Source organism: Globicephala melas, chromosome 1, assembly GCF_963455315.2.
Source record: "Globicephala melas chromosome 1, mGloMel1.2, whole genome shotgun sequence".
NCBI classification, from domain to species: domain Eukaryota; kingdom Metazoa; phylum Chordata; class Mammalia; order Artiodactyla; family Delphinidae; genus Globicephala; species Globicephala melas.
Genome location: NC_083314.1, coordinates 117,968,305 through 117,976,069, shown reverse-complemented (window position 1 = coordinate 117,976,069; position 7,765 = coordinate 117,968,305). Strand labels below are relative to the sequence as shown.

At 36.7% G+C, this 7,765-nt stretch overlaps 1 pseudogene; it reads right to left on the bottom strand.

The window, feature by feature from the left end:
• Positions 1-6,513: 6,513 nt before the first annotated feature.
• Positions 6,514-6,985, bottom strand: LOC115858353 (ubiquitin-conjugating enzyme E2 variant 1-like; annotated as a pseudogene).
• Between the last annotated feature and the right edge of the window lie 780 nt (positions 6,986-7,765).

Below are 7,765 nucleotides of genomic sequence, written 5' to 3'. Positions count from 1 at the left end.
TACTGTCTTGATTTCTATAGCTTTGTAGTATAGTACAAAGTCTGGGAGCCTGATTCCTCCAGCTCCATTTTTCATTCTCAAGATTGCTTTGGCTATTCAGTGTCTTTTGTGTTTCCATACAGATCATGAACTTTTTTGTTCTAGTTCTGTGAAAAATGCCATTGGTAGTTTGGTAGGGATTCCATTGAATTTGTAGATTGCTTTGGGTAGTATTATAGTCATTTTCACAAAGTTGATTATTCCAACACAAGAACATGGTATATCTCTCCATCTCTTTGTATCCTCTTTATTTGCATTCATCAGTGTCTTACAGTTTTCTCTATAGAGGTCTTTTGTCTCCTTAGGTAGATTTATGCCTAGGTATTTTACTCTTTTTGTTGCAATGGTAAATGAGAGTGTTTCCTTGATTCCTCTTTCAGATTTTTCATCATTAGTGTATACAAATGCAAGAGATTTCTGTGCATTAAATTTGTATCCTGCAACTTTACCAAATTCATTGATTAGCTCTAGTAGTTTTCTGGTAACATCTTTAGGATTCTCTATGTATAGTATTATGTCATCTGCAAACAGTGACAATTTACTTCTTTTCTGATTTGGATTCCTTTTATTTCTTATTCTTCACTGATTGCTGAGGCTAAAACTTCCAAAACTATGTTGAATAAGAGTGGTGAGAGTGGACAACCTTGTCTTGTTCCTGATCTTAGAGGAAAGGATTTCAATTTTTCACCATTGAAAATGATGTGGGAGGTAGGTTTGTCACATATGGCCTTTATTATGTTGAGGTAAGTTCCCTCTATGCCTATGTTCTGGAGGGTTTTTATCACAAACGGGTGTTGAATTTTGTCAAAAGCTTTTTCTGCATCTATTGAGATAATCATATGGTTTTTCTCCTTCAATTTCTTAATATGGTTTTTCACATTGACAGATTTGAGTATACTGAAGAATCCTTGCATTCCTGGGATAAACCCCACTTGATCATGGTGTATGATCCTTTTAATGCACTGTTGGATTCTGTTAGCTAGTATTTTGTTGAGGATTTTTGCATCCATGTTCTTCAATGATACTGTTTCCTTTTTTTGTGGCATCTTTGTCTGGTTTTGGTATCAGGGTGACGAGTGGCCTCATAGAATGAGTTTGGGGGTGTTCCTACCTCATATCTTGGAAGAGCTTGAGAAGGATAGGTGTTAGCTCTTCTCTACATGTTTGATAGAATTCATCTGTGAAGCCATCTGGTCCTGGGCTTTTGTTTGTTGGAGGATTTTTAATCACAGTTTCAATTTCAGTGCTTGTGATTAGTCTGTTTATATTTTCTGTTTCTTCCTGTTCAGTCTCGGAAGGTTGTGATTTTCTAAGAATGTGCCCATTTCTTCCAGGTTTTCCATTTTATTGGCATATAGTTGCTTGCAGTAATCTCTCATGATCCTTTCTATTTCTGCAGTGTCAGTTGTTACTTCTCCTTTTTCATTTCAATTCTATTCAGTTAAGTCTTCTCCCTTCTTTTCTTGATGAGTCTGGCTAATGGTTTATCAATTTAGTTTATCTTCTCAAAGAACCAGCTATTAGTTTTATGGATCTTTGCTATCATTTCCTTCATTTATTTTTCATTTATTTCTGATCTGATCTTTATGACTTCTTTCCTCCTGCTAACTTTGGGGATTTTTGGTTCTTCTTTCTCTAATTGCTTTAGGTGTAAGGTTAGGTTGTTTATTTGAGATGTTTCTTGTTTCTTGAGGTAGGGTTGTATTTCTCTGAACTTCCCTCTTAGAACTGCTTTTGCTGCACCCCATAGGTTTTGGGTCATCGTTTTTTCATTGTCATTTGTTTCTAGGTATTTTTTGATTTCCTCTTTGATTTCCTCAGTGATCTCTTGGTTATTTAGTAGTGTATTGTTTAGCCTCCATGTGTTTGTACTTTTTACAGATTTTTTCCTATAATTGATATCTAGTGTCATAGCTTTGTGGTCAGAAAAGATTCTTGATATGATTTCAATTTTCTTAAATTTACCAAGGTTTGATTTGTGACCCAAGACATCATTATTCTGGAGAATGTTCTATGAGCACTTGAGAAGAAAGTGTAATCTGCTGTTTTTGGATGGAATGTCCTATAAATATCGAGTAAACCTATCTTGTTTAATGTATCATTTAAAGTTTGTGTTTCCTTATTTATTTTCATTTTGGATGATCTGTCCATTGGTGAAAGTGGGGTGTTAAAGACCCCTACTATGATTGTGTTACTGTTGATTTCCCCTTTTACGGCTGTTAACATTTGCCTTATGTATTGAGGTGCTCCTATGTTGGGTCCATAAATATTTACAATTTTTATATCTTCTCCTTGGGTTAATCCCTTGATCATTATGTAGTGCTCTTCTTTGTCTCTTGTAATGGTATTTATTTTAAAGTCTATTTTGTCTGATACAAGAATTGCTACTCCAGCTTTCTTTTTATTTCCATTTGCATGGAATATCTTTTTCCATCTCCTCACTTTCAGTCTGTGCGTGTCCCTAGGTCTGAAGTGGTTCTCTTGTAGACAGCATATGTATGGGTCTTGTTTTTGTATCTGTTCAGCCAGTCTCTGTCATTTGGTTGGAACATTTAATCCATTTACATTTTAGGTAGTTATCAATATGCATGTTCCTATACCATTTTCTTAATTGTCTTGGGTTTATTATTGTAGGTCTTTTCCTTCTCTTGTGTTTCCTGCCTAGAGAAGTTCCTTTAGCATTTGCTGTAAAGCTGGTTTGGTGGTGCTGAATTCTCTTAACTTTTGCTTGTCTGTAAAGGTTTTAATTTCTCCACCAAATCTGAATGAGCTCCTTGCTGGGTAGAGTTATCTTGGTTGTAGGTTTTTCCCTTTCATCACTTTCAATATGTCCTGACACTTCCTTCTGGCTTACCGAGTTTCTGCTGAAACATCAGCTGTTAACCTTATGGAGATTTCACTATATGTTATTTGTTGCTTTTCCCTTGCTCCTTTTAATATTTTTTCTTTTTATTTTAATTTTTGATAGTTTGATTAATTTGTATCTTGGTGTGTTTCTCTTTGGATTTTTCCTGTATGGGACTCTCTGAACTTCCTGGACTTAACTATTTCTTTATCCATATTAGGGAAGTTTTCAACTATAATCTCTTCAAATATTATATCAGTCCCCTTTTTTTTTCTCTTCCTCTACTGAGAACCCTATAATTCGAATATAGTAGTATTTATTTCCACTATCTATCTTCCAGGTCATTTATCCATTCTTCTGCCTCAGTTATTCTGCTATTGATTCCTAATAGAGAATTTTTGATTTTGTTTATTGTGTTGTTCATCATTGTTCATTTGCTCTTTATTTCTTCTAGGTCCCTGTTAAACGTTTCTTTTATTTTCTCTATTCTATTTCCAAGATTTTGGATCATCTTTATTATCATTACTCTGAATTCTTTTTCAGGTAGACTGCCTATTTCCTCTTCATTTGTTTGGTTTGGTGGGTTTTTACCTTGCTCCTTTATCTGCTGTATATTTCTCTGTCTTTTCATTTTGCTTAACTTACTGTGTTTTGGGTCTCTGTTTTGCAGGCTACAGGTTCGTAGTTCCCTTTGTTTTTGGTGTCTTCCCCTAGTGGGTAACTTGGTTCAGTGGGTTGTGTAGCCTTCCTGCTGGAGGGGACTGGTGCCTGTGTTCTGGTGGATGAGGCTGGTTATTGTCTTTCAGTGGGCAGGACCACGTCTAGTAGTGTGTTTTGTGGTGTCTGTGAACTTATTATGATTTTAGGCAGGCTCTCTGTTAATGGGTGAGTTTGTGTTCCTGTCTTTCTAGTTGTTTGGAATAGGGTGTCCTGCACTGTAGCTTGCTGGTCATTGAGTGGACTTGGGTCTTGGCATTGAGATGGAGATCTCTGGGAGTCATTACGCCATTTGATATTATGTGGGGCTGGGAGGTCCCTGGTGGACCAATGTCCTGAATTTGGCTCTCCTACCTCAGAGACTCAGGCCTGACACCCAGCCAGAGTTCCAGGACCTGTTCTTTAGGAATTCTGGGGTATTTTGTTCTTTGTTTTCTTTCTTTCAGGTATTTTTTTTTCTTACTTATTTTCAGTGAATTTTCCAAAATGAAACAATAGTCAGGTGAATGGTCTCCAATTCAAAGCCAGGTATTTGTCAAGCTCTTGCTAGTTCTTGTTTTCCTGGTTTCCCTGGAGGGAGAACCAGGAGGTGGTGCCGGGCTCCATCCCTACTGCTTCCCCATGCGGACCAGTGCACACACGTCCTCTCACTGTCTCTGCTTTTGGAGGGGTAGCCTGTGAACACACGTTCCCGTCTGGGACATGTAGGGCTGTGGTGAAGACCGTCTGTGTATTTCTCACTCTGTCCTGTCTGCCCCAGATCTGCTACTTCACCCTCTTCTGACAGCCTCAAATGCTTCCCTTCCAGTTATGAAGGGATCTTTATAGTCCTTTCTGGTGTCCAAGGTCTTCTGCTTGTTTTCAGCCAGTGTTCTGTGAGAACTGTTGCATCTATAGATGTATTCCTGATGCATCTGTGGAGGCATGAGCTCCACATCCACCTACTTCTCCGTCATCTTGAATATCTCCTGGATTATTTTTATTTTGGTATATTTAGAATGCCAAATACAAAAAGAGAAAAAAAGAAACTATACCTACATTTCAAATTATTTAACTAGTATATATATAATTATTTAACTAGAAGTTCAAAAGTCACCTATATGAAAAAAATCATTTTCAAGTATTTATAAAATTAAACACTAAGTAGAGGATTTTTGATTTTAAGAATCTGATCATAAATGATTGACAGAAATTATAAACCTGGCACAAAGCTAGTATTGTTATGATATTGTGATTTATGATAAAGAAATCTATATTTCATCTTTATACCAGTTCCTGGCTGAGAACTTCTAAAACCTTTGGAATTTCCTAAGTGATAAGAGCAATAAATGTGTCTCTTGTTATTCACAAGACCCTTTCAACCACACCTGACTTTATATTAAAGAAGTGACTTTTGGAAAGTCCCTAAATGTTGGACTGGCTGCCAGGGGAACCATATGATTAGAGGGTTGCAACTTTCAGTTCAAACCCCACTGCCCCTCTTACCCACAGGGAAAAGGAGCTGGAGATTGACTTAATAACAAAATACCAATGATTTAATCAATCATGCCAATTTAATGAAGGCTCCATAAAAGCCAAAAGGGCAGGGTTCAGAGACTTCTGGGTTAGTGAACACACGGAGAGGCTAAGAGAGTGGCAGCAATTTACCAGGAAGTCAAGCCCTCCAGTTTCAGGAATCTGTCATGCATACTGGGTTCTTTCTTAATCCCTGGTGAGAATAATAACAAACAGAACATGCACTGAATTCAAGGTTCTTTTCATTCCAGTTGTCAGATTCCAAACTAGATACAAATGAATTGCAAAGATGACCAAATGAGAGACCTGTTATTTAAAACTTCATAATTTAAGAAGAATTTAAAACTTAAAAATGTAAAACTTCTACAATTTTCAAAAGCAAAAGCAATTACAGGAAAATAAAATTTATTCAGAGGGATTGTTTGTGTTAACAAGTGTCTTCATGTGGTTTATCCAAGTTTAACCACCAAAGACTTTAAGAGCTGGCACACCTGAATAACACTGGTGATGATTTTTTTTTCATTATATCAAAGTCTGAGCTAAAAAAAAAAAAATGTATCAGCTAATGATGACAGCAGAGAGTGGCAGGGCTAAGGACCTAATACTCATTTCCCAGGGGCTGATGAAGAGTAATTAAATGTGGTTCCAAAACTAAATGAGGGAGGTCAGAGACTCTTTCCAACCTTACCTGATGGCTTCTACTCAAAGCTAAGAAGTATCAAGAAAAGTTCTGGGTGGTGACAGTACAAAAAGGAACTTGAGGAGAAGGAAAGAAAAAGTAGCACTCCTTATTTAATGTGTGGGAAAGATGATATGGGAAAATTCCTGAATTCCTCATCAAAGGCCAATTTCAGAGGGCAGCATAGGGAGTACAATATATACTTCCACCAAGAGTAATGGAGGACAGTGAGGAAAAGACTATAATTGGGAAGGTAGGCATAGTTTAAGACTGAAAAAAAAAAAAGATAAAAGAAACCAGGAGTACAGAGAGGAACCTTCATACACCCAACAATAGTCCCACAGGTTGTGACCTGAAATTTTAACATCTAAAAAACCACCCAACCTGGAGAGGAAAAGAGAGGAAAGAGGCAGGGGATGTAGGAGGAGGTGATGGGAGAAAACACAGAGACCCCAGGCCATATAATCAGCAACAAAGTGATTGTGTGATGTCTCTTTTCTCAGTTGAGTTAGATATGACCCACCGGTTCTAATGGAAATCAATTTAAATCTATTTTCTTAATCCAAAAGTTCAACTAAATGGATTAGTGGTTCCACTTGACAGGATTACGTGTTATAGCATAATTTATATATTTCAAATGAACAAAAAGTTAGTATCACTTATAGGATCTTAAGATAAATTGCTTTGAATGTGAGTTTCCTTTCTACAACTTTAAGGTCTACAAGACATATCTAGAAGATTTACTGCTGTGAAATGAAAACAGTTTAAATAGAATAGAGGGGGAGGGGTGCTTGTGTGGCTGAGGGAGTTTCATATGTTCTTTCAACACTCTTAGGTGCCAGAGCTCTTATAGGACAACTTTGATGCTATAGGAATTCTGCCATTTTGCTAGCAGATAAGGCTCTTGAGTTCATCACTCCATTAGAACTATTAACTCAATTCATATTATTGTTATAAATCTCACAAAGGGAAGGTGCTTCTGAGTATTTATGTCCACATTCTATTTTATGTTGAATATTCAGTTTTCATAAATTTTTCTTGGAGGCCGAATTAGCATCCCTGTCCATTTTGTGTCATGTGTGTCATCTTCTAGACCCCAGCTAACTGTGCCATCTCCTACTGTTTTCTGGTATTCTTTGAATTCTTCCAACATGAGGGGCTTCTATTCTCGAACTTGTAGGGGCTGCCATCTTGCATCGCTGTCCTCAAAGTCCAGCCAATCTATTTGTTTCTAGTGTATAAACTTAATAATGAGTTTGTGACCACCCAAAGCACTTAGTTTAACCCATTCCACAACTTGGATGGTACTCCTAAGATTAGCCATGTCACATTTAGATGCCAGTGGTCACAAAATAACATAACTGATATGCAGTTTTAGCAGTCGGTAAGAGGTTTTTTGGTTTCTTAATCTTTTTAAAAATTTCCTGAAGGAGAATGGTATGGGAGTCAAGTAGTGAAGTACTGGATAAACATTTGCTCTGGAATCAGATGGACTTTGACTCAAATAATGTTTTCTCCAACTGCATCACTTATAATCCAAATATGTGACATATGATCTTCAGTTTCCTTACCTACAAGTTAAAATTCAACTTGCATAAGTTTTGTCTGTTGTTTAAAAAGATAACTACAAAAATATGATGCACTAGGTTAGAATCACGACAGTAAATAAAGTTAGAAAATTAAAATGATGGCAAAGGTTGGAAAGGGGACTTAAGTAACAACAAATGTTTTTGATTTCCTGCTACATAGGTTATATACATACATGGTCTATAGTTGACCATAGTGGCTGACTGCTCGTGGCCCTAATGAGAGCTTTAAGGACATCCTAGACATATAATAAACTAGGAGAAATTGTGGGAAAATGAGAGATTCTTAAATAAATATTTAGAATCTCCATTTATGCTTGACCTTTTAGGCATGTCTTAGAACTGTATTTTAACAAATGTGATCAGCTTCTGTGATTTGAATTT